The 23,138-nt window shown below is 37.6% G+C and overlaps 1 non-coding gene across 1 annotated transcript; it reads right to left on the minus strand.

The window, feature by feature from the left end:
- Positions 1–14,107: 14,107 nt before the first annotated feature.
- Positions 14,108–14,214, minus strand: LOC145056028 (small nucleolar RNA R71). Its single transcript, XR_013685569.1, has one exon. It is a non-coding gene; the product is annotated as a small nucleolar RNA R71 (small nucleolar RNA).
- Positions 14,215–23,138: the final 8,924 nt, after the last annotated feature.

The following is a 23,138-nucleotide window of genomic DNA, read 5'->3' on the forward strand; positions in this document are numbered from 1 at the left end:
TTTAGATCGCTAAGGCCAAATATCACTCTAACATAAATTCACTATTTACATCGCGTTGTGTCGTGCCAGTTCTTTCGCGAAACTTCGACAGGTCATAACTTCTTCGTTATAACTCGGATTTCGGCGTTCTTTATATGTACGAAATCCTTGTAACATATAATACAACTTAGTTGAGATTATTCCTTCTAAATAATCTTTCATCAAAAAGTCATTTTTTGATGCTTATCGTCTCTAAATTGACTAGCCCGGATCTACGGGCGTTACAATTATCTCCCCTTAGGATGATTACGTCCCGGAATCATCAACGAAACATGATTCATATACTGACTCCATACGTTATCTCTCCATCCTAGGTAATAACTGTAAGTTCTATATTTCCTCGAAATAGTATCTAACTCTTGGACTTCTCGATAGCAGGTAGTGCTCAATCCTACATCTGCTCTTCGTACTATGTTGTACTTTCAATTGTAACCTTCGTGTTACAAAATAAATCCTTATTGTGACTCCTTCTTCTTCTTAGGATAAGTACTTTCCTTTATCTATTGTAACAGACCGATGGGTCATGTTCTAATGACCTCTCATCGTATGATGCAACGCTTAGACTCAAGTCTCTTAGAGTCAAATTCCAGAATGGATTATACCTTTGTTCACATTCTAATGTGATATAATCACATTTTAGCATGTAGCATTTCTAGCTACTAACTTCTTTAACAACGAGCGCGATGCTATCGATCGCATTGATTTCAATCTTCTGACTTAAGTCAGATGCTACATCAAACTCGGTTCTCGGAACCACGTAACAAACTCATTGCAGTTGGACTCAATTTGTCATGACCGCTAGGGTCAGAATAACAACCCTCTTACTAGTCATTACCGAAACAATGGTAATGACATACATGAATAAAACGGAATCAATTAATAGTTTCTTGGTAACCTTGAGACTTTCCCTGATCCAAGCGTGAGTCCTATGCTTCCAGTAGTATGGATCTCTACTACTATTCACACCTACTCATACTCGTCCCAAGTATTGTCTCGCATTCCCCAAGTCCTGAAAACACAAAACAATTTAACACATACTAATGTGTCCAATTAATCATAAAAATTCTCCTAGACTCTACTAGGACTTCTTCCATGTGTATCTTCAATCATTAATTCTACTTCAACTCGGTTGGTGATGGAAATTCCAGACGATGGGATAACTTCAAGAATTACACCAATCGTTCCATCATCTTGCCAATCGCAGGTGTACTTCAGATGTATCGTACTCCTCTTAACGTTCTATTATTTTATCAGACATATTCTGAAGGAAAGATACCACTCTTACGATATCCTTCGATAGGTGTCATTCAACACATCAGATAACAAAACCAGGGTTTATATTAATTCTTGAAACTATTACACAAAAGTTCAAGTTCACCCTATACTATGCCCCTAATAAGCTACACTTCCTGATACTAGCTATACCTTGATACAAAGTCTTCATCCTTGATTCCTCGCTTTATCATCTGCTTCATCAAGGATCATTTAAAATGCTTCTGCCTTTGGCTGTGGCAGTGCATTTGGTTTTGCTCCCTCATTCTTCTTTGGGCAGTCCCTAGATAAATGCCCTTCTCCTCGACATTCATAACACACCCTCTTTTTGGATAGACACGTGTTGGTATAATGCCCTGTCTTTCCACACTTGTATCAAGTCACCTCTTTGTCGCATCTCTCAAAATGTTTCAGTGGAATATTTGGCTTTGTAGCTTCTTCCCTCTTTGGGTAGTCCTGTTTGAAGTGCCCTTCCTCATTACATCCATAACATACCTTTTCATTGAATGTACATTCATTGGCATAATGTCCATGCTTTCCACACTTAAAACATGTCACCTCCTCGCCACTTTTTCTCGAGTTTTTCTTTTTGCATTTCTCGCACCATTTTTCTTGATCTCCTCTTTTTCTATACTTTGAGAACATGTTGCTCTTGTCAGACTTTGAAGACCCCTCAAATTTCCTCTTTTTGCCAACTTCAACCTTGTTGGCGATACAACCATTGATCACTTCTTCGACTGACTTAGCAACCCTGATAGTTGTCTCAAGAGTAGGTTCCTGGCGTACTGGCACAATATGTTCATCCTTACTTTGTTGAAGTAAACACCTTGTTTCCTCCATTTGATGATCCAACATCATTGGCACCATTGCGTATACTCCCGCCATCATGATTGGCTCAGGTGCAGCTGATAGCTCTGGTGCACTCCCAATCACGTGTGACTCAGGCTGCGAGTTATCGTTTCCCAATCCATTTTGTGTGTTTTCCATTTCGATCTATACACCAAATTAGGTGAATTTAGATCTCTATTTCGATAGACGTTCAAATCATCCTTTTCACTCCGAAACGTTTACATGCTAGTTCTAATACCGTATTCGTACGCTTAGAATCCTAAACACATAAGGTTTCCAGATCCGGTCGGCAACAGACCATAGATCCGAACAAATAATATCAAATATGGCAACATATAACATTTAGCACATAAAAGCATATTAGGCATCCTTCCTAATATAAACTAGTGCTTATGTCAATTTAAGTGTACTACCTAACATATTTTAGACACACTCCTCATGATCATTACTTAGCATTCTAAGCAGGGCCGGCCCAATACCCGGGCGAGTTGGGCAGCGGCCCAGGGCAGCAGAAATGTTAGGGCATAAGTTTAGTCCATCGTGTTAATACTATAAGCTTTTTGCCCAAATGAGTTCAACATCTCTGGTCTGTGTCGCTTAAACGCTTACTCGCTTCAATTCATGGAGTCTGGTTTATGTTTCCGTCTTCCCAATCATCACCTAGAAAATCGAAATGCCAGATGCAGAAGATGAGGAATCGATTGGATCTTATTCGAATAAGCAACCGATTTCTGTCAAGAAAACAAGAACCAGAATTTCTATAAACTTTCCCATCTCGTCTCTCGATTTCTCTAAATTCTCCTTTTTTTATACTCATTTTCTGGATACCCTTTCGAGTTCTGATTTCTGTGAGTCTCTTCTCTGCGATCTGGAACTCATCATATTTGGAATGGAAGTATTCTTCTATATGGCTCTTATTATGGATGATCGTGCCCCTATTGCTACGTAATTCCCCGATTCTTAATTTGTTGATTAGCTTTTCTAGATGTCAATTCTTCTTATCTGGTGTTATGTTTTTTGCTTTTGGAATTTTACTCAGTTGCGGTGTAATATTTGCCAAGTTTGGTTTGGTTTGGTTTGGCTTGGATTTTAAAGGTGTCTACCCTGTACGTCATTGAAAGTTTCCGGACGATTCAGCTCATGATGCTATAGCCTCTGCATCATAGAAGTGTATTTAGTTAATATTGTCAATTTAAAGTCACGTTGAGTTTAGTTTCAAAGCATATTAAAGGGATTAGTTGGACTATTATGCCCTTGAAGTTGATTATGCCATTGAAGTTGATTGCCTTAATTGGGTGTTGCTACAATTCTAGCAATGTTTTGTTGCTGACAAAATTCCTTTTTTCCAGTTTTGAGATTATATTACATTTTTTTTTGACAGAGTATAATACAACTTGATGAACACATTGGTATTTTTGTTTTCTATTTTTATTATTATATTGACTTTTAAGATAATGACATTTGGGGTGTTGTTCATAGTTTAATAGTTTAATGTATCTGGATTTCGTTTTCCTGCTTCACAATTACTAGTTTTGTTTGACTCGTTTTTTTAGAATCAATTACGTTATAGAGAAACTTAGTGAACTTTTTGAAATTTCTAAAGTTAACTATGATATAGATTTAATACAAGTATTGGGGCATTGTTAAGTTTTTTCGCCCAGGGCAACTAAAACCTTTGGACCGGCCCTGATTCTAAGTTTAAGTTTAGAAATCCTACAAATTCCTAGTTCGCTTAAACTAATGCTCCGATACCAACTGTGACATCCCCAATTTCTCCGCCCGAAATGACTGGTTTGTTTATGCTTTATTTTAAAATCAGAGTGATCGTTTAAAGAAAACGGTTGTGGAATTTGTTCCCAAAACAAAATATGATAAGAGTTTATCAAATCATTTCTTTAAAGAAATGTATTTTCATTATATAACAAAATCTCGGGATGTCATGTTCAATACACACCAAAAGCATAAACAGAACAAAATAGACCTTACAACAGTTATTTATAACTACTGATCTATAATTCAAAACCTCTCGTCAAGTCCACCAACTTATACTCTTGTGCCATTACCTGTAATGCAAAGAAAACTGAGTGGGTCAGGCTTGGGAGCCTGGTGAGCATATAGGGTTTTCAAACCACAATAAATAATTAATTTAATTTCATCAACCAATAATAACCCAATTACCCATTCCCGTTATTCTCACTTTACATCCCTAAGACAACTAACACAAGGGACCTACTCTAAGAATATTTCATCGGGGGGACAACACATGCTTTGGGGCTTCCTCAGCAATATAAGTCAAATAAGGCAACTATGAGGGGGATGGAATACAGCGAAAGAACACCCAAGTTCATTAACACCTACAGGTTATGAGCTTGCTAGCGTTCCACTGGACTGTCTAGAAAAGTCTGTGGTCATCATCCAAATTCAGCTAGATGACTGGATTACAATGACATCGAGGCCTCTCATCCTTTTGTCACAAGACAACTATCTACCCATGTTCTACCCAACATTTCATTAGATAAAATATACATTTTTAGACATAGTTTAAAACCTGTATAGTATGTTCATTCAAAAAACATTCCAGATAAAAGATGAGGCACATAAACATAACACATATTTCATAGAGAATAAATCATATCTATGAGATTAGAAGATAACATCGATACACTTACATAACACATATACTTAGTACATTCAAACAATACTTGTATTAAAATCGTGTTTATGAAAGGGACTATACACTCACTTGATAAGAAGATGATCAGATAGCACTACGGCTTGTAGAAGTAGTATTCTTCGGTAGATCTGTAAGATCTTCACAAACCGGACTCCTCGCGGGCAGAGCTTCGGCTTGGAAACTCTTTTCTTCTCGGAATCTTCGGGCTTCGGGATATTTCTTGCATGCAAATCTAGGTAAAACGGGAGAGAGGAGAGAAAATAGCAACCCTAAATGGCTGGCCCTTCAAATCTATTTATAGGGCAAATTTGGCCCTTGCGACGTCGTGGCACCCTTTTTCGACGTCGTGGGCTTGGTCGTCATTGCATACGTCATCGCAAGTTGCATCTGGGGGACTCCCGGAGGTGTCAGAAGACTTGCCACATCGTGGCAATGCTTGCCACGTCGTGGTCTCTGACACAGCTTTGGGGTGCGCGCCCTGAATTTCAGAAATTCATAACTTTCGCATACGAACTCCGTTTTCGACGTTCTTTATATCGACGCGAAGGTGAGATTATGCTCTACAAATCTTGTTTAGACTCCGTTGGCTAATTTTGACTTCATTTTTAATATATTATAAATATATTACTTATATATTATTTTTAGTAGGCCGGGACAGGAAAACTCCGTTCGAAATTCACAACTCCTTCATATGAACTCCGTTTTCGTCTGTCTTTTTATCGTTGGAATACTACTGATGAGATCTTCAATTCTCATTTAGAAAGTTTTGGCTAAATATCACTCGACCTCAATCTCGAGATTCGGGCTGCATACTGCTAATGCTGAAACTTCGAAAAATCATAACTTCCTCATCCGAAGTCAGATTTAGACATTCTTTTTATGCACGCTCTCGGTTTATCGTATTTTACGACTTTTATTTAGATCACTAAGGCCAAATATCTCTTTAACATAAATTCACTATTTACATCGTGTTGTATCGTGCCGGTTCTTTTGCCAAACTTCGACAGGTCATAACTTCTTCGTTATAACTCGGATTTCGGCATTCTTTATATGTAAGAAATCCTTGTAACATATAATACAACTTAGTTAATATTAATCCTTATAAATAATCTTCCATCAAAAAGTCATTTTTTAATGCTTATTGTCTCTAAATTGACTAGCCCGGATCTACGGGCGTTACATTTATTGGTTGTTTAAAGACTATTTGTTTATATACATATGTCTTTATATGTTATTTGGATCTTTGTGCGTGTCTAAGTCTTCACTTGACCCCAAGCACTTATCCGACACTTCCTTCCGATCCACTTGCAACAATTGAGTTCATACCCCTTAATCAATGTTTTAAATGATTTTAAATGCTTTAATGGGGGGGGGGGGGATACAAGTAGAAAACAATATGTTATTAAATCACTCATATGTATTTTATAACTGTGTTTTCATCCAGCAGATTTCACATACTTCAAAATGTGATGCATGAAATGGTTTTCTATCTTAAAATACCTTGGTAAAAAAAAGTATTAGTTTTGAAATGTTTATTAAAATGACATCAAGTCATTGTTAATTATTGTTCAAAACTCTTAGATGTCTTAAAAAAACCATTTTTACCTTCTAGAACAAAACTATATCTGTTGGGTGTATGGTGTTGCGTCTTGGGCTCGGTTCTTAGCCCTGTTTTGTATCCGGATTGGGCCTGTCCATCCGTGATTTATTTGTTAGGGTTTGAGTATTTATAGATGCTTTCATGCATCTTAGTACGTAAGATTTTGGAGTCGATTATTCATAAGGTGTATTGTTTTTATCGATTGTAACCTTAAAAGCCTCTACAGCGGAAGTTCTTTGTCGAGCTTTGTTGAGGCTTGAATCATTTGAATCATTAAGCATACTGTTGATTCCATCTCTTGTTTATTACTTTGTTTGAACCACCAACTGGTCATGCATCAGGTTCGGGTGCTAAAGATAAAGGCAAGAAGGTTACTGGTGATAGTGATGGAGATGAAGATAAAGAAATGATTGCAGAGATCTTGAAGAAGCAGGCCAGGGACAAAGAGCTGGATCTGAACGCTCAGGTTGCTAGGGAGGACGAGGCAAATGAAAGGAGGATGAAGGAGGCTCATGATCTCCTTGAAAGTCGAAAAACTTTGTTCCTTCCTTGGACTCTTGAAAAGCTTATCAAAGAAGCAATCGAGTCTCCAAGTCTCCTCTGGCTAGAACCTGTGATCTCACTGGATCGAGACAATTCTGTCGACTCACAGTTCGACATGCCCCTGACCCGAAAGGCCTTCATCTTTCATGCTTTCGACCACATTGCTGAAGTCCCTCATCCACACCCGAAGGTTGACAGGGAGTTGATTGATTTCTACCTGAGGTATGCTCAGCCTCAGTATAAAACATGGAGTGCACAGAAAATCATCAACGTCCGGGTTCTCAAACCTACAAAAGAGGGCAACTTCATCAATGTTCGATTCAAAATCTTGAGGGGATCAGAGAAAACCGAACATGCCATTTCTCTTGCTGATCTTCCCAACTTAAATCCTCATGATTGGATCATTCTGCACAATATCCTCCTCACCAATGAAAAAGAATATGAGCCGATCATAGATCACATAAAAAGGATGTTGGGCTGCTATGTCATGGAGGTTGCCAAGCTGGATCAAGAAATCACAAGTCTCCTCAGAAAGAAGCCTACCGTCGCCCCAGTCGGTTCTGCAAGTGATTTGAACAAAATGCAGATGGGGAGGATTGACTCGAAGCGAAACTCGGTCATGTTCATAAGAGGAGAAGGCCAGAAGTGTTTGTTTGCCTTAGCAGATAAACATCTTTACTGTACAGCTTGTCTGGAGCTTGTTTTGGGGATCATCCATCGATGTAGGCAAAACTCTGACAGTGACAAGAAATACTGCAACGATATGATCCAGTGGTATATTCGGTTCAGGGTAACTCTTCTCGCCATTATTCCTTGCTTATTCAATGTTACAAAGAAGGCTGATGCTGCTGGGTCTAGTAAGCCGAAGTAGAGTCTTGCCCCATTTGAAGCAAAGGGGAAGATTGTTGGGTGTATGGTGTTGCGTCTTCGGCTCGGTACTTAGCCCTGTTTTGTATCCGGATTGGGCCTGTCCATCCGTGATTTATTTGTTAGGATTTGAGTATTTATAGATGCTTGCATGCATCTTAGTACGTAAGATTTTGGAGTCGATTATTCATAAGGTGTATTGTTTTTATCGATTGTAACCCTAAAAGCCTCTACAGCGGAAGTTCTTTGTCGAGCTTTGCTGAGGCTTGAATCATTTGAATCATTAAGCATACTGTTGATTCCATATATTGTTTATTACTTTGTTTGAATCGTTTTGCTAAACCTATGTAAGATCTAAACGATCTAAGAGATTAATATCTCATCAATATCTATACACTTATGTTCTTATATATGTATTGATGTTATAGTTTTCATCCTTCATTCAGTTTCCCACACTCTTGTGTAGCAAGGGTGTATAAACCTTCTTGGACAACCAATTACCTTCCAGTTAACTATTATAGGGATAGTTAGAAGATACAAAACATTATTCCTATTACAAGGAATTACATCAGAGTCAGTTCATTCATGAGTCTATACTATACATTACATGTTACATGAATATGCTTACATGAATACCTTACATGAATACCTTTACATAGATACATTTACCTGTATACACTTACATGAATACTTGTATCTCGATTCACTAGGATGATTTATTAGTAACTTCTGTGTAAATTGTCCAGCCTATCCCAGTTCAACGGGATATCTAGACGGGACTAACCATTCCGAAACCCACCTGTTAGCAACAGTGGTAGATGAACATCTACGGATGCCTACAGTTATTACTTATACTAGGGGTACCTTTACAGGACTAACCATTCCTTTAGCCTACTGTTCACTACAGAGGTAAATGACCATCTACGGATGCCTAAGGTTAATACTTATACTAGGTGTACCTTTACGGGACTAACCCTTCCTTAAACCTGCTGTACCTACAGAGGAAAATTGAACAATCTACGGATGTTCAAAGGTTATACATTTCGCAAATCGCGATGTCGTGTTAATCCTAATACAAAAGGATAACAATTACATGATTACATTATTCCTATTACTTTATTTTGTGATACATTCACATAAATGATGAGTTAGACTAAGTATTGTTAGTAATAGTCAAAAGGAAGGAAAAACTATCATTTTTATAGCAAAACATTCGGGTCTTGGTAGAAGACTACATTTCATACTAGGAAGACTACATTTCATACTAGTAGGAAATAAGGGATTTTCTAGGGTTTTCATACTTATATCAACTGTTTCATTTAAAGGCTTACATGGCATTCATAACAGCTTTCCAAAACAAGACAATGACACTTAAATACTTATGAATTCACCAGCTTTACGCTGATACTCGCTTTCAAAATAACTTGTATTCTCAGGTCACCAGTTAGACAGGTACGATAGCCAGGTTTTGAGAAGACGGAGCACAGACAAGACTCGTATTTTATTTTGATTACATATTTTGATGTCTTATTACAATGAAAGAACACACATGTATTAAAACTTTACTTTTAATGCAATGGATGATGTTGTTTCTTGTTTACTAATTTACACTGTTATGATACTTCACATGACGTCCTCCACCCCGGAACGTTTCCACCGTTCTCGATTTTGGGGTGTGACAAGTTCACACCGATAATTGAGGTGCAATAGCTTACTAAAGAGTTTCAGAACCTCCAACAGACTACAGATATAGTGGCAGGGATCACCGCCAAATTTAGGGAGAGAGCCCTTCTTGTTCCACAATATGTGGCAGGCGAGGAGATGAAGAAGGCTCGGTATCATGAGATGTTGAGGAGTCATATTGGACAGTTTGTGAGCCGCTCCAGCTGTAAAACGCCGGAGGACATGATTGTTAGGGCTTGAAAGAGAGAGATTGATCTAGAGATGGAGAGAAAGAGGAAGCCAGAGGTGGCGTCTGGCACAGCGGGTTCAGGAAAAAACCCCAAGGTGTCTAATCACAGGTCTAGGGGACAGCAGAGCCACAGTCGTTGTGGCAAATGTGGCAGTTTGCACGATGGAGTGTGCAAGGCAGGGAGTTCCGGCTGCTTCAAGTGCGGCCGAACTGGGCATATGAGTAGGGATTGTACAACTACTACTACTACCACCACCACCACAGCATCTGATCTGATTTGCTTTCATTGAAATCAGAGGGGACACAAGAATTCCTGGTGTCCGAGTCTATCATCAACAGGATAGGTGGTGGCACCTGCTCCTACTACTTTGAGGATTACAGACAGCCGGTAGGGTCGGGCTGAGGCGCCAGTGGCAAAGAGCAGAGTCTTCCAGTTGACAGCAGATGAGGCACGAGCGACTTCTGATGTGGTTACTGGTATGTATATTCTCCATTATCTCTTTATTATTTTTTTATTGTTACTCATCTTTATGTCTTTGTTTATAGGATCGTTCCTAGTGAACGACATATCAGATGTGGTACTGTTTGATTCGGGGCTACCCGATCCTTTGTGTCGCTTGCACTTAGCAAGTGATTTAGTAGAGCTACGGGGAAGCTAGATTGCCCACTTGACGTTGAAATAGCCGATGATAGGACCGTCAGCATCGTGAGGGTTCGTAGAGGACGTACGATGCGGTTATTTCATTAGTAGTTCTCAGTGGATTTGGTTCCTATTCCCCTGTGAGGGAATAAGGTTATGGTGGGTATGGCTTGGTTGAGCCCCAACGGGGCAGTGATTGATTGTGAGCTGCAGCTAGTGAGGGTTTGCACTCCTAGTGGGGGAGAGTTAGTGATTCAGGTGAGAGGCCACAGCACGGACCGATTCTCTGCTCAGCAGTGAGAGCGAGGCGCTATTTTAAGCAGGGTTGCGCAGGATACATCGCCTATGTCATGGATACCCGGGATAAGGGTAAGGCGACGATTGATGATGTACTAGTGGTGCGCGAGTACCCAGATGGATTCCCGGAGGATTTACCTGGGATACCTCTGGAGAAACAGGTTGAGTTCCGAATTGACCTGGTCCCTGGTGCGGCTCCGATAGCCAAGGCACCATATCGGTTGGATCCTCTAGAGATACAGGAGTTGTCTACACAGCTGCAGGAGCTGCTAGACAAGGGTTTTATCAGGTCGAGCAGTTTGCCATGGGGAGCCCCGATCCTGTTTGTGAAGAAGAAGGACGGGTTGCATCGCATGTACATAGATTATCGGGAGCTGAACAAGGTAACGGTGAAGAACCGTTACCCACTCCTGAGGATAGATGATTTGTTTGACCAGCTTTAGGGAGCATCTTGGTTCTCTAAGATTGAACTACGGTCCGGATATCACCAGATGCAGGTCAGAGATGATGATATGCAGAAGACCGCTTTTAGGACCCGCTATGGTCATTATGAGTTTGTGGTGATGCCGTTTGGGCTCACCAATGCTCCAACCGTGTTCATGGACCTCATGAACCGCGTGTGCATGCCGATGCTGGATTAGTCTGTAATAGTATTCATTGATGGCATCTTGGTTTACTCCAAAACTCAGGATCAACATGACGAGCACCTGAGAGAGGTGCTAGAGACACTGAGGAGGGAGAGACTTTATGCAAAGTTCTCCAAGTGTGACTTCTGGTTGCACGAGGTGCAGTTCCTTGGGCACCTTGTCAACTAAAGGGTATTTTGGTGAATCCAGCCAAGATAGAGGTCGTGATGCAGTGGGAGACTCCGAGGTCTCCAACTGAGATTTGGAGCTTCCTGGGTCTGGCAGGGTATTATAGGAGATTTATCCAGGACTTCTCCAAGATAGCAGTTTCGTTGACCCGACTAACCAAGAAGTCGTTGGTTTTCCGCTGGGGTCCTGAGCAACAGACAACCTTTGAGACGCCCAGGCAACGACTGTGTGAGGCGCTGATATGTGCATATTTAGCTATATATTTTGTATAGAATATTAATAAATTTTAGCTAATTTATTACAATTTATGGACAAAAGGTACTTAATTAAGTTTAAATTGTATTTGCAGCCTAAAAGATGAGCTCGGAAGCAAAAGGAAACGGGAATAGCAATCGGAAGCTCGGGAATTGAAGAAAGAAGAAAAAGAGTCAAAAACCTTGAAGAACTCGGCGAGTTGGGTGCCTACTCGCCAAGTAGGATCAAAGATTTGTCAACATTGGCTTTCCTTACCGCGCACAAATTTTAAGTGAGGGACTCGCCGAGTCAGTCTATGGACTCGACGAGTAGCCCCTGTTTTCAGAAACTATATAAAAGGGCTTAAAGTCACGAATTAGGAACTTTCTCTGGAACCCTTAGAGGCTAAGCTGCGATTGAAGGTGCTGCTGGAGCTCTGGAAACCGAGGATCAACTTAGCATTCGATTTTGAGGAGATCAAAGGCAAAATCAAGTTTACTCTTTACTTAATCTTTTGTTTGAACTATGTATGAACCAATTGATTTCGTTTTTGAGCTAGTTTATGCTGTAATTATGAGCTAAAACTCATATATTCTGTTTAGGGTAGATGACTTTATGAATATGGCTTGATTTTATGATTGGATTAATTTAATTTGGTGAATTTTGTTTTGTTAAGCTTGTTAAACAACCTTATGTGTTAACAACAACTATTTTATGTTAATTACAAGTATATTAAGCTGCATGAACATCTCTTAATTGCTTATCTCGTATGATTTATGTGAAAACATTGTCATATGCCTAGGAATAGCGAACGTGAAACTAGGGTTAACTAGAAAATATGTAAGTTAATGTGTAAGCTTGTGTGACGAACCATCAACAAGAGGTTAATTGACTTGGTAACTTGATTAGCTAACTACTAGTCTTACCTAACCTGAATCAATAAACTAGGAAATTTATTAGTTTAATCACTTGATCACTGCTTGAATTAATTTGTTTTCTAAGGATTAATTATACCGAACGTGAACCTAATCACACTAATCGGTAACCGATGTCAACTAATCCATTGCACTTGCCATAAAATCAACCATAGGAATAAATGATTCAAACCTAAATAGAAGTCTCCTTTATTATTGAATTTAGTTGATTTTTGTTTGCTTTAGCTGTTAGTAGTTTGAGTGTTAGTTAACTATTTAAGGTTCTAGTCTTGCAAAACTAGAGAAAACTGTTTCCTTTTATTACTTGTTTTAGATAATTCTAGTAATTAGCCTAATTACCGTTCCATGTGTTCGATACCCTGCTTGCTAAACTATACCACCAATTGACAGGTACACTGCCTTTTGTGTGTCTAAATCATATTTAAAAAGGTAGGATTAAAACTAGTGCATTCAACACACATCAAGTTTTTGGTGTCGTTGCCGGGGAACGATTCTAAAATTTATTGCTAGAATTGTCGATCCTTTGTGTAAGATTTATCTTGCACAAAGTTACTGTTTTAAAAGAAGTATTTATTAGGTTGGGTTTTGTTTTTGCTTTTTAGGAATTTTGTTTTAATTTTTATGTTTTACCTTTGAATTCGCCGAGTCCGGTCGTAGCTACTCGACGAGTCCAAGGCAAATTTTCAATTTCGTTTTTTTTATTTCATTTTTGTTCTTTTTACGCGTTTTTCTTGTTTTCTTATAGGTATTATATGACTTGAGGTACAAATACACCTTTGGTTCCTCCATTCGAAGACCCAGGATCCGCTCTTAGGAAGAACAAGGATAAATCCGTTAAAGACACTAACCTGCCACATAAATCACCTTTCAAAGACCTTAAATCAGTCTTTGGGAAGAAGAAAGGCAAGAAAGTAGGTGATTCTAGCAATCAAAAGAGCGTAGAAAGCAAGATTGATAATTTTGAAGAAAATCCAATTCCAAAAGAAACCGAATACGAGTCCGAATACGAAGAAGAAAGCGACTTAGAAGGCAAACTCACTAACACCATGGCTAACATCGATGAAGTTCCCATGGGTGAATGGAAGAAAAGGATGCGTGACGATACCGGCCCAGGACTCATGCAACCCGCGATTCCTGCAACTTCCAACTTTGAACTTAAGGGCCACATACTTGCCCAACTTAAGGAAATCCCATTCTACGGGAAGGATCATGAAGACACATACAAGTATCTAGACGAGGTCAATGACATAGCCGACTACGTCAATGTTCATAATGTGTCTCATGATACAGTTTTGCTTCGTATGTTACCGGTCACATTTAAGGGAGCCGCGAAAGATCGGTTGAAATCACTTCCTCTAGGATCCATCACCACTTGGGCTAAGATGCGTGAGGAATTTATCGATCAATTTTTCCCTCCCTCAAAAATAGCAAAATTGAAGAAAGTCATAGCAAATTTTGAGCAACAACCTGGAGAGTCACTTTATGAGGCATGGGAGAGATATAAAGGCTTCCTAAGGAACTTCCCACACCATGATCTAAAAAGTCAACAATAAGTCTCCATTTTCTATGATGGAGTAATGTGACAACTAGGCAGCTCCTTGATTCGCAAGGACCACTCACAAAGAAAGCACCCCCGGTGATAAAAGAGCTAATTGAAGAATTCTCTAAACACTCTAGAGAATATCATAACCCAAGAAATGACTCAACTAGAGGGATGGTGAATGCTATTTCGGATGACATGGCAGCAATGATGGCAAAATTAGAAAGCATGGATAGAATAATGACTAAGATGGACCAATCCATCCATGCCATTAGAGTGGGATGTGAAAACATTAGAGGGCCTCACCTTACTAAAGATTGTGACCTTGACGAGAACGGGAACTGGAAAGTACAAGTTTGTTATTCAAGCGGTGATTGATATGATGATGATTGGCGAAACCCAAGAAAGAATGGCTACCATATAATGAGTATAAGAAGGCAAAGGAAGAAAAGTATAAGCAAAAATGAAGAGGTTTTTATCAAAAAGAGGAGCTGGTGCAAGAAAAGAAATCAGAACTTGAAGATATGCTAACAAGATTTGCAGCTGCATCTGAGAAGAGGCACAACGATATCGATGCTACAATAAAAGAGCAATAAAGCATGCATAAAGAGCACCAAATTATGATGAGAGATCAACAAGATCTACTTAGGAATCAGCAAGCCTCAATTCTCAACATAGAGAAACAATTAGGCCAACATGCACAACATGTCAACCAAAGAATGTCGGGTGAACTTCCAAGTAATACCGAAAAGAACCCAAGAATAGCACATATGAATGTAATAACAACAAACTCTGAGAAAGTTTTTTTTCCTATGAGGCCAATCCAAAAAGATAAATTAAAAGTGGAGTTTGAGAAAGAAAGAAACAAGTCCAGAATCGCAAACAGTGACATGGACTTGACGAGTCCCATATATTGACTCGACGAGTCCGCTGCCTGCTAACAAAAATACCTCTCTTTTAAAACCTTATCAGCCTCCTTTACTATTCCCAAGCCGAGCCATTTAGAACAAGCAGATTCAAGAGTTTAAAAAGATCATAGAGCATCTTAGGGCACTTCAAGTGAACATCCCTTTTATTGAAACAATCCTTCAAACGCCAAAATATGCAAGCTTACTTAAGGAGCTCCTCACAAATAGAAAGAATATGGCAGAGGCATCAAAAATATTTTTGAATGAATTAACAAAAAAGATGGGCGATCCAGGAAGCATCACTATACCTTGCCAGTTTGGAAACTTGGTTACCACTTATGCATTAGCTGCTTCGGGGGCTAGTACAAATATTATGCCCTACTCTTTCTTCAAAAAGTTGAACCTTCCAGAACTTAAACCTATTTAAATGACAATGCATCTAGCTGATAAAATGGTGATCCATCCAAAAGGAGTTTGTGAAGATCTTCTAATCAAGGTGGATAAGTCGCTGTTCCCTGTTGACTTCGTAGTTTTGGATATGGAAGAAGACCCCAAAGTTCTAATTAGCCTTCGAAGACAATTCTTGAATACCGCATGTACCATAGTCGATATGCGCGAATCGACACTTAAACTTAGGGTTGGGCATGATTCGGTTACTTTTGTCACTAATCAAGAGAAGGATCATGAAAAATCAATTGAAGATAAGACTTCCTCAATAGAATTGGGTGATGAATTGCTAGAAAAAGATTGCACTTTGGGAAGAAAATAATTCAAAGCAATCCACAACCTCTTTAGATGAAGAGTTTGATGCTCAAAGAGACTTAAGAGAATTAGAGAAGCTACTTGAAGGAAATGAAGACAATGAACATCTAAGTAACTTTAAAGAAACAAACTTGACTTTTAATGAAAAGAATTTGAAATATGAGGAAGTAATTCAAGTTGATAAGAAGGAATGGTTGGAAGATGAAAAGGGCATTACGGATTTGAAAAATAAGGAGCCTAACTCTTCCATTAGATTGCACACAAATAATCAAGAAGTAAAAGGGGATAAGCTAACCATAAGAACAAAACCTCACGCTTTAGTTTCTACCTCCTTTGAAGTTTTTACTTTTAAAACACCGGATTCTCAAGTATATAAAGAAAGTAAGGTTGAATCAAAGACCCTAAGTGATGGTAGGATGATTAGTGGAAGTGTGATTGAGAAAGATAAAAGTAAAGGAGGAAGGATGGGACAACAAAAAGAAAAAGAGAGGACAAGGATTGTAATGAGGGGAAAAGGGACCAAATGTAAGTACAATGCCAACATCCCTAAAAAGGAGAGGGAAAATATGAAGAAGGATTATATCAAGAAAATGATGACTTATAAAAGGAGTTGGAAGTTGCAAAAAGTGAAGGAGGGATTCCCGTCGGAAGAAACCACTGAAACGTAAAACGGGAAGGAGTCCAGCTAACGACTCCTCAAAACGAAGCGCTTGCGGGAGGCAACCCGATACTTGATGGGTTTTGTCTATAAGAACATCCTATGTGCTCATACAAACCCTAATGCTTGGATCTAGGTTTCTCTATTGTACATGCAATTTATCCAAGACTATAAACCCTAGATCAAGCATATGATAATCAATATAACATATAATTAGGGTTTAGATCATACCTTGATTGTTATGTAGCAATAACAATCTCAAATCCTTCTTGTATTGAAATTAGAAAGCTTAAAGTCACAAATGTCACTGCTCTAATGGTTCACAAACACCAAGAGCAAGAGGATGAAGAGGAGAAGAGAAGGAGGCTGCCCAAAAACGTGTGGAAATCCTAGAAGGAAGCTTGTCCACGTTTTTGGGGCATAAGGGCTCTATATATATTGAGGCAATTAGGGTTATCTAACAAGGAAACCCTAATTAGGATGCTTAAGCCCTAAGCAACCCATGAACTCCTTTCCTTAAAGGCCTTGGACGATTTCTAATGGGTTTCCCCATAGAATTCATCCACTCCTTAATATAAGGCAATCCATAGCCCAAATTGCAATTATCTTATAATTACAATTCCAGTCCCTTAAGTTTAATTAATCTCTTTTAGTCACAAAACTAATTACCAATTAATTCTTGACTAATATTAATTAAAAAATATGATTTCTCCTTTAGTATATTATTCTCATAATATATTAATAAATCATATTTAATCCTTTCTCTCCATAATTCATCCTATCAAGTTGCTTTGGTGAAGGCAACCCAAAAGGACCATGCACCATCGGGTCAAGTACATACCAAAATAGTTATGGACTTAGACACTAATCCAACAGTCTCCCATTTGGATAAGTCTAATAACTATTCTGCGTATGACTTCAAGTCCTGATCTGCAATCGTAGCTTTCTAAAGCCACTGTCAACTCTGATCCTATCAGATACGCGTGTCCTTTAGATAAGGGATCATATATTCCTCCATTCTAGATATCGTATAAGACATGATTTCTAATCATTCTCTCTGTACTATTTCTCGACTTCTGATTTATGACGACTAACTAATTGAACAAATCAAATTAGCCCTAGCCCAGCCGAGCATTTATGTTTCTCATCACTAAATCATCGAGGGGCCCAAAGATATTGCTTTTTTCCTACTTTGAATAAAAGGAACGGATAAACTTTGATTCAATGCTCGCTTGCACTCACTCACTGAATCACACACAACAATATGTTTTATGACACCAAGTTACTGGTGCGTTTACATATTATCAATGTGCAACCGATTTGCAAGATACAACTCACACATCTCGGTTTCAAGAATATAAGATGTTATCGTCTCACCAATCACTCGTGATACAATTCATGGAGTGATCCAAGTGAGCGTGGGTTTAATCCAATGCTCAAATCATATTCATAAGCACTCATGAACGTTGCAGCAAACATTTTCTTATGTCTAATACTCTTTAGACAATCCACACACCAATTCACGACAGTCTTAATTCATACATAGTTCCAACATATGAACTACTGTGGCCCGTTCGAATAATTTGACTGTTCTAAACCAATTAAATTATTCAGGAAGTCAAAACATGCAAACTGAAACACAAGCATAATACTAATCCCCTATGGCCTCAAACCTTTGAGTATAAATAAAACACCTTTCAATTATCACCATATCGATTACTCATTATTTGTTGTTTCGGGTAATCAACTTTTTACTTAAATTATTACAACACTTGTTCCATGCTCTTAGCATGCACACAATGTTTACCTATGGTTCTTACTTTGTGAAATAGATTAAATGAACACATTTCCAATCATACGCATTTCACAACTCCAAATCCTTTTTCATAAGTGAAAGAATATCAAATTCTTGCCACTTATAGAATATGCTAGATTCTAACATTTTATGCAATGATCCTTTCGTAATGTCATAGAACAAAAGTCACAAAGACTATTGCCAACAATATTACAAATTCCTCTATTGGAGATTGTTGCAATACAATTCCTTAGATATGATGTCTCTCACTCAAAGTACATTCCTTTGAACATCCTTTTGCATAAAAGTGTCTAATCTAGAGATAGATTTTCAATATTCAATTCCCAATATGGACACGTTTCCATATTTTCCATATGACAACTTATTCTTAATAGAATCTTATCTATTTATAATAATGTCGATATGGTCCATCCAATACTATACTTCCAACTACTCACAAGCGACCTATCCTCGGCAAACTTTGGATTGTCCTTTGATAGTTGTTTAATTACCTTAGTCAAAACCGATTCTTGTCCTTTTCCCTCTAAATGTGCTAGACATTTGGAAAATTTTAGAATGGTCAAATATTATAGCATTTGCAATCGATCCTAAACCCGAAGCGTATGGGACACGATGCATAATGTCTTACATAAAGATTTGATACTTTATCAATCTTCTGCCATAATATTTTATGTGCTACGTTCTCAAAATTCGAACTATGAAGAGGAATGCCGTAATCATAATCGAAATTTGTGAACACACTATGTATCCCTGACTAAATTTATTAACATTCCACAACCTAAGCCTTTAGATTTAAAATGAAGCATAATATCCTCTCCCTTAATTATAGCAAAACAACTTTTCAACTCTTGCAACTTTGCAAAGTATAACTATTGTTTTCTATAATTAATATTGCTAACTTGCAATACTTTCCATAATAATCATACAATCATAACATTTATGCTCCCACTATCATGATTATTATTATAAAACATAACACTTATGCTCCCACTAGCTTTGACATGTATTCAGAAACAACTTAACTTTTAGAAAAACAATACCTATTGAATTTCTTAAGTTCATGTTTCTAATACCTAATGCTTTGATAATCCTTTATCTAAGCTTATACACCTTTCCTTTAGATAGCTCATATGTGTGTCTAAACAATTCAGACTAATTGCCAAACCTCACAATTGAAATCATGGAAAGGGATACCGTAACCATAATCGAATTCGAGAATACAATTTTTTTTACAATCACTATCTTTTTAAAAACTTTCTTAGTGAAAGCATTTCCTCACAGTCATTTTCATGAAGGAGGGAATCTTATGACACTTAGATTTTAATGGTGTATGTGTTCCTATCCATGTGAATTTGTCAAAACCAAAGTTTACGACAAATTCAAACTCATATGGAGTGAACTTTCTTAATCTTGATTTCTTGCCTTATGGTAACACAGCTGCCCACCATGTCTTCCAAGTAGTTAAGCAGCTCACCCTTTCCTACAATGTACTTTCCATTGATCAAGGTGCCTGCCTTTTATGCGTTCAAATGAGAACTCATAGAACTCACATGCATAATTAACTCAATTGGAATGGCACAGAAACAAAAATAGTGTCAACACGATAGGTTGTAAACCTCAACTCGTGTGCTAATGATGATTGATATGGTTTATTTTGATTTGTTCTTGAAACCTTTCAAGACCATTAAGACTCCCACTGACTCCTTGACATATAAGATTCTCTTGTCAATAAACATTTCTTGACAAACAAATATTCAAGAGTTAGTGTAGTTTTTATCAAAACACTTCATAAATTGGTCCTAATGGGTCTTTGTCTTGTCCTAGACATCACAACTTTCCACATTTGATGAATGTTATAAACCTTCTTAATACTTATCACTCAATGTCACAATCTTAATTCTAAGACTTGTTTTGGAACGAAGTATGATTGACTTCTTGATTTAACCATTTCTTTAATTCTTGATTCCACTTCTTAGACATACAATTGTACTAAGACTCACTTAGAGGATCAATTGAGATGTGGTTCTTAATCATTAAGACCTATCATAAAGCATAAAATGTATTATCCCTTCTTCTTAGAATGGAGAAACTTTTATCTTTCTGCCTACTTGATTCTTCTTATTCGTTCTGCTATTGATTTAAACTTTTTCAATCAATTCAGAATTACACTTAATCTTATAAGTATAATCATATTTACTTAACCTTTAGTAAATCATGACGAATATCTTTGTTACTCTTATGGTGGACTTTGATCAACACACAACTTTGTGTACTCGATCTCCTAGTCCTTCACTTGACACTTTGTCAATGAATTAGTCTAATTTTCAAATATGAAATTTCTCATTCATCATGCAACCAAGTTTCATGATTCCAAGTTTCTGTCCAATTGAAACTTGATTAGAAACTCTCCCTATTTGGGAAATTCTCGACATTTCCACAGATAATATAATTAAGAATCAAATCCATTATTGCTAATAATAGAAACATTCAAACATCAATTTTTCATATACGCCATTGCAAGGATAAATAAATAATATAAGAATCAAAATTTATTTTATTGCGAAAATATTTGTCCTTACAACGCAATTCATTGAAAAACTATGCTACTACATCTTTCTTAGCAATCTAATTTTAACTCTAAGTAGCAGCTCGAGAATCTTATCTTCAAGTAGTCTGATCGAAATCCATTCCTTCACGGTTAGATTCTGCTCACTTCTTCCCTTAAGCTTCCTCTCTTTTCTTTGATCCTACAAAACATCAATTGTAATCTTATCACATTATGTATTAAGAATCTAGAATAGAAGCTTAAAAGAGTTAGTCAATGGATTTTACCTAAAGCAGAGCCATACGTTTTGACTCTCCCATCTCTTACGTCTCCAGTTCCCATTCTCTTGGCAATAAAAGCAAATTGACTCTTTTGGAACAGAACATGGAGCTACTTCAGACATTGCCTTTCTATTATGATCAAAGTTTTCGATCATAGCATGTCTTTCATTGCCATTGTCTATATCCATAGAGGTCTTGAAGGCAGATTCACCAATCAACTTTGCTTTTCTATTGCGCCAAACCATCGCTGATTCAGCAGCAATAAGCATATAGGTGAGATCTATTGATGGGTTTTAGCTATAAGAACATCCTATGTGCTCATACAAACCCTAATGCTTGGATCTAGGTTTCTCTATTGTACATGCAATTTATACAAGACTATAAACCCTAGATCTAGCATATGATAATCAATATAACATATAATTAGGGTTTAGAGCATACCTTGATTGTTATGTAGCAATAACAATCTCAAATCCTCCTTGTATTGACTTTAGAAAGCTTAGAGTCACAAATGTCACTCCTCTAATGGTTCACAAACACCAAGAGCAAGAGGATGAAGAAGAGAAGAGAAGGAGGCTGTCAAAACGTGTGGAAACCCTAGACAACTAGTTCATTACGTTTTTGGAGCATAAAGGTTCTATATATAGTGAGGCTATTAGGGTTATCTAACAAGGAAACCCTAATTTGGATGCTTAAGCCCTAAGAAACCCATGGACTCCTTTCCTTAAAGGCCTTGGACGATTTCCAATGGGTTTCCCCATAGAATTCGTCCAACCTTATAATATAAGTCAATCCATAGCCCAATTGCAATTATTTTATAATTACAATTCCAGTCCCTTAAGTTTAATTAATCTCTTTTAGTCACAAACTTAATTCTTATTAATTCTTGACTAATATTAATTAAACAATATGATTTCTCCTTTAATATATTATTCCAATAATATATTAATAAATCATATTTAATCCTTTCTCTCCATAATTCATCCTATCAAGTTGCTTTGGTGAAGGCAACCCAAAAGGACCATGCACCATCGAGTCAAGTACATACCAAAATAGTTATGGACTTAGACACTAATCCAACAGTCTCCCACTTGGATAAGTCTAATAATTATTCTGCGTATGACTTCAAATCCTGATCTGCAATCGTAGCTTTCCAAAGCCGCTGTTAACTCTGATCATATCAGATACGCGTGTCCTTTAGATAAGGGATCATATATTCCTCCATTCTAGATATCGTATAAGACATGATTTCTAATCATTCTCTCTATACCATTTCTCGACTTCCGATTTATGACGACTGACTAATTGAACAAATCAAATTAGCCCTAGCTCGGCCGAGCATTTACGTTTGTCATCACTAAATCATCGAGGGGCCCAAAGATATCGCTTTTATCCTACTTTGAATAAAAGGAACGGATAAAATTTGATTCAATGCTCGCTTGCACTTACTCACCGAATCACACACAACAATATGTTTTATAACACCAAGTTACCGGTGCGTTTACATATTATCAATGTGCAACCGATTTGCAAGATACAACTCACACATCTCGGTTTCAAGAATATAAGATGTTATCGTCTCACCAATCACTCGTGATACAATTCATGGAGTGATCCAAGTGAGCGTGGGTTTAATCCAATGCTCAAAATCATATTCATAAGCACTCATGAACATTGCAACAAACATTTGCTTATGTCTAATGCTCTTTAGACAATCCACACACCAATTCACGACAGTCTTCATTCATTCCTACTTCCAACATATGAACGACTGTGGCCTGTTCGAATAATTTGACTGTTCTAAACCAATTAAATTATTCAGGAAGTCTAAACATGCAAAGTGAAACACAAGAATAATACTAATCCCATATGGCCTCAAACCTTTGAGCAGAAATAAGACACCTTTTATTTATCACCATATTGATTACTCATTATTTGTTGTTTCAAGCAA

This window comes from Lactuca serriola, chromosome 5 (assembly GCF_051521515.1).
Source record: "Lactuca serriola cultivar US96UC23 chromosome 5, Lser_US96UC23_V15, whole genome shotgun sequence".
NCBI classification, from domain to species: domain Eukaryota; kingdom Viridiplantae; phylum Streptophyta; class Magnoliopsida; order Asterales; family Asteraceae; genus Lactuca; species Lactuca serriola.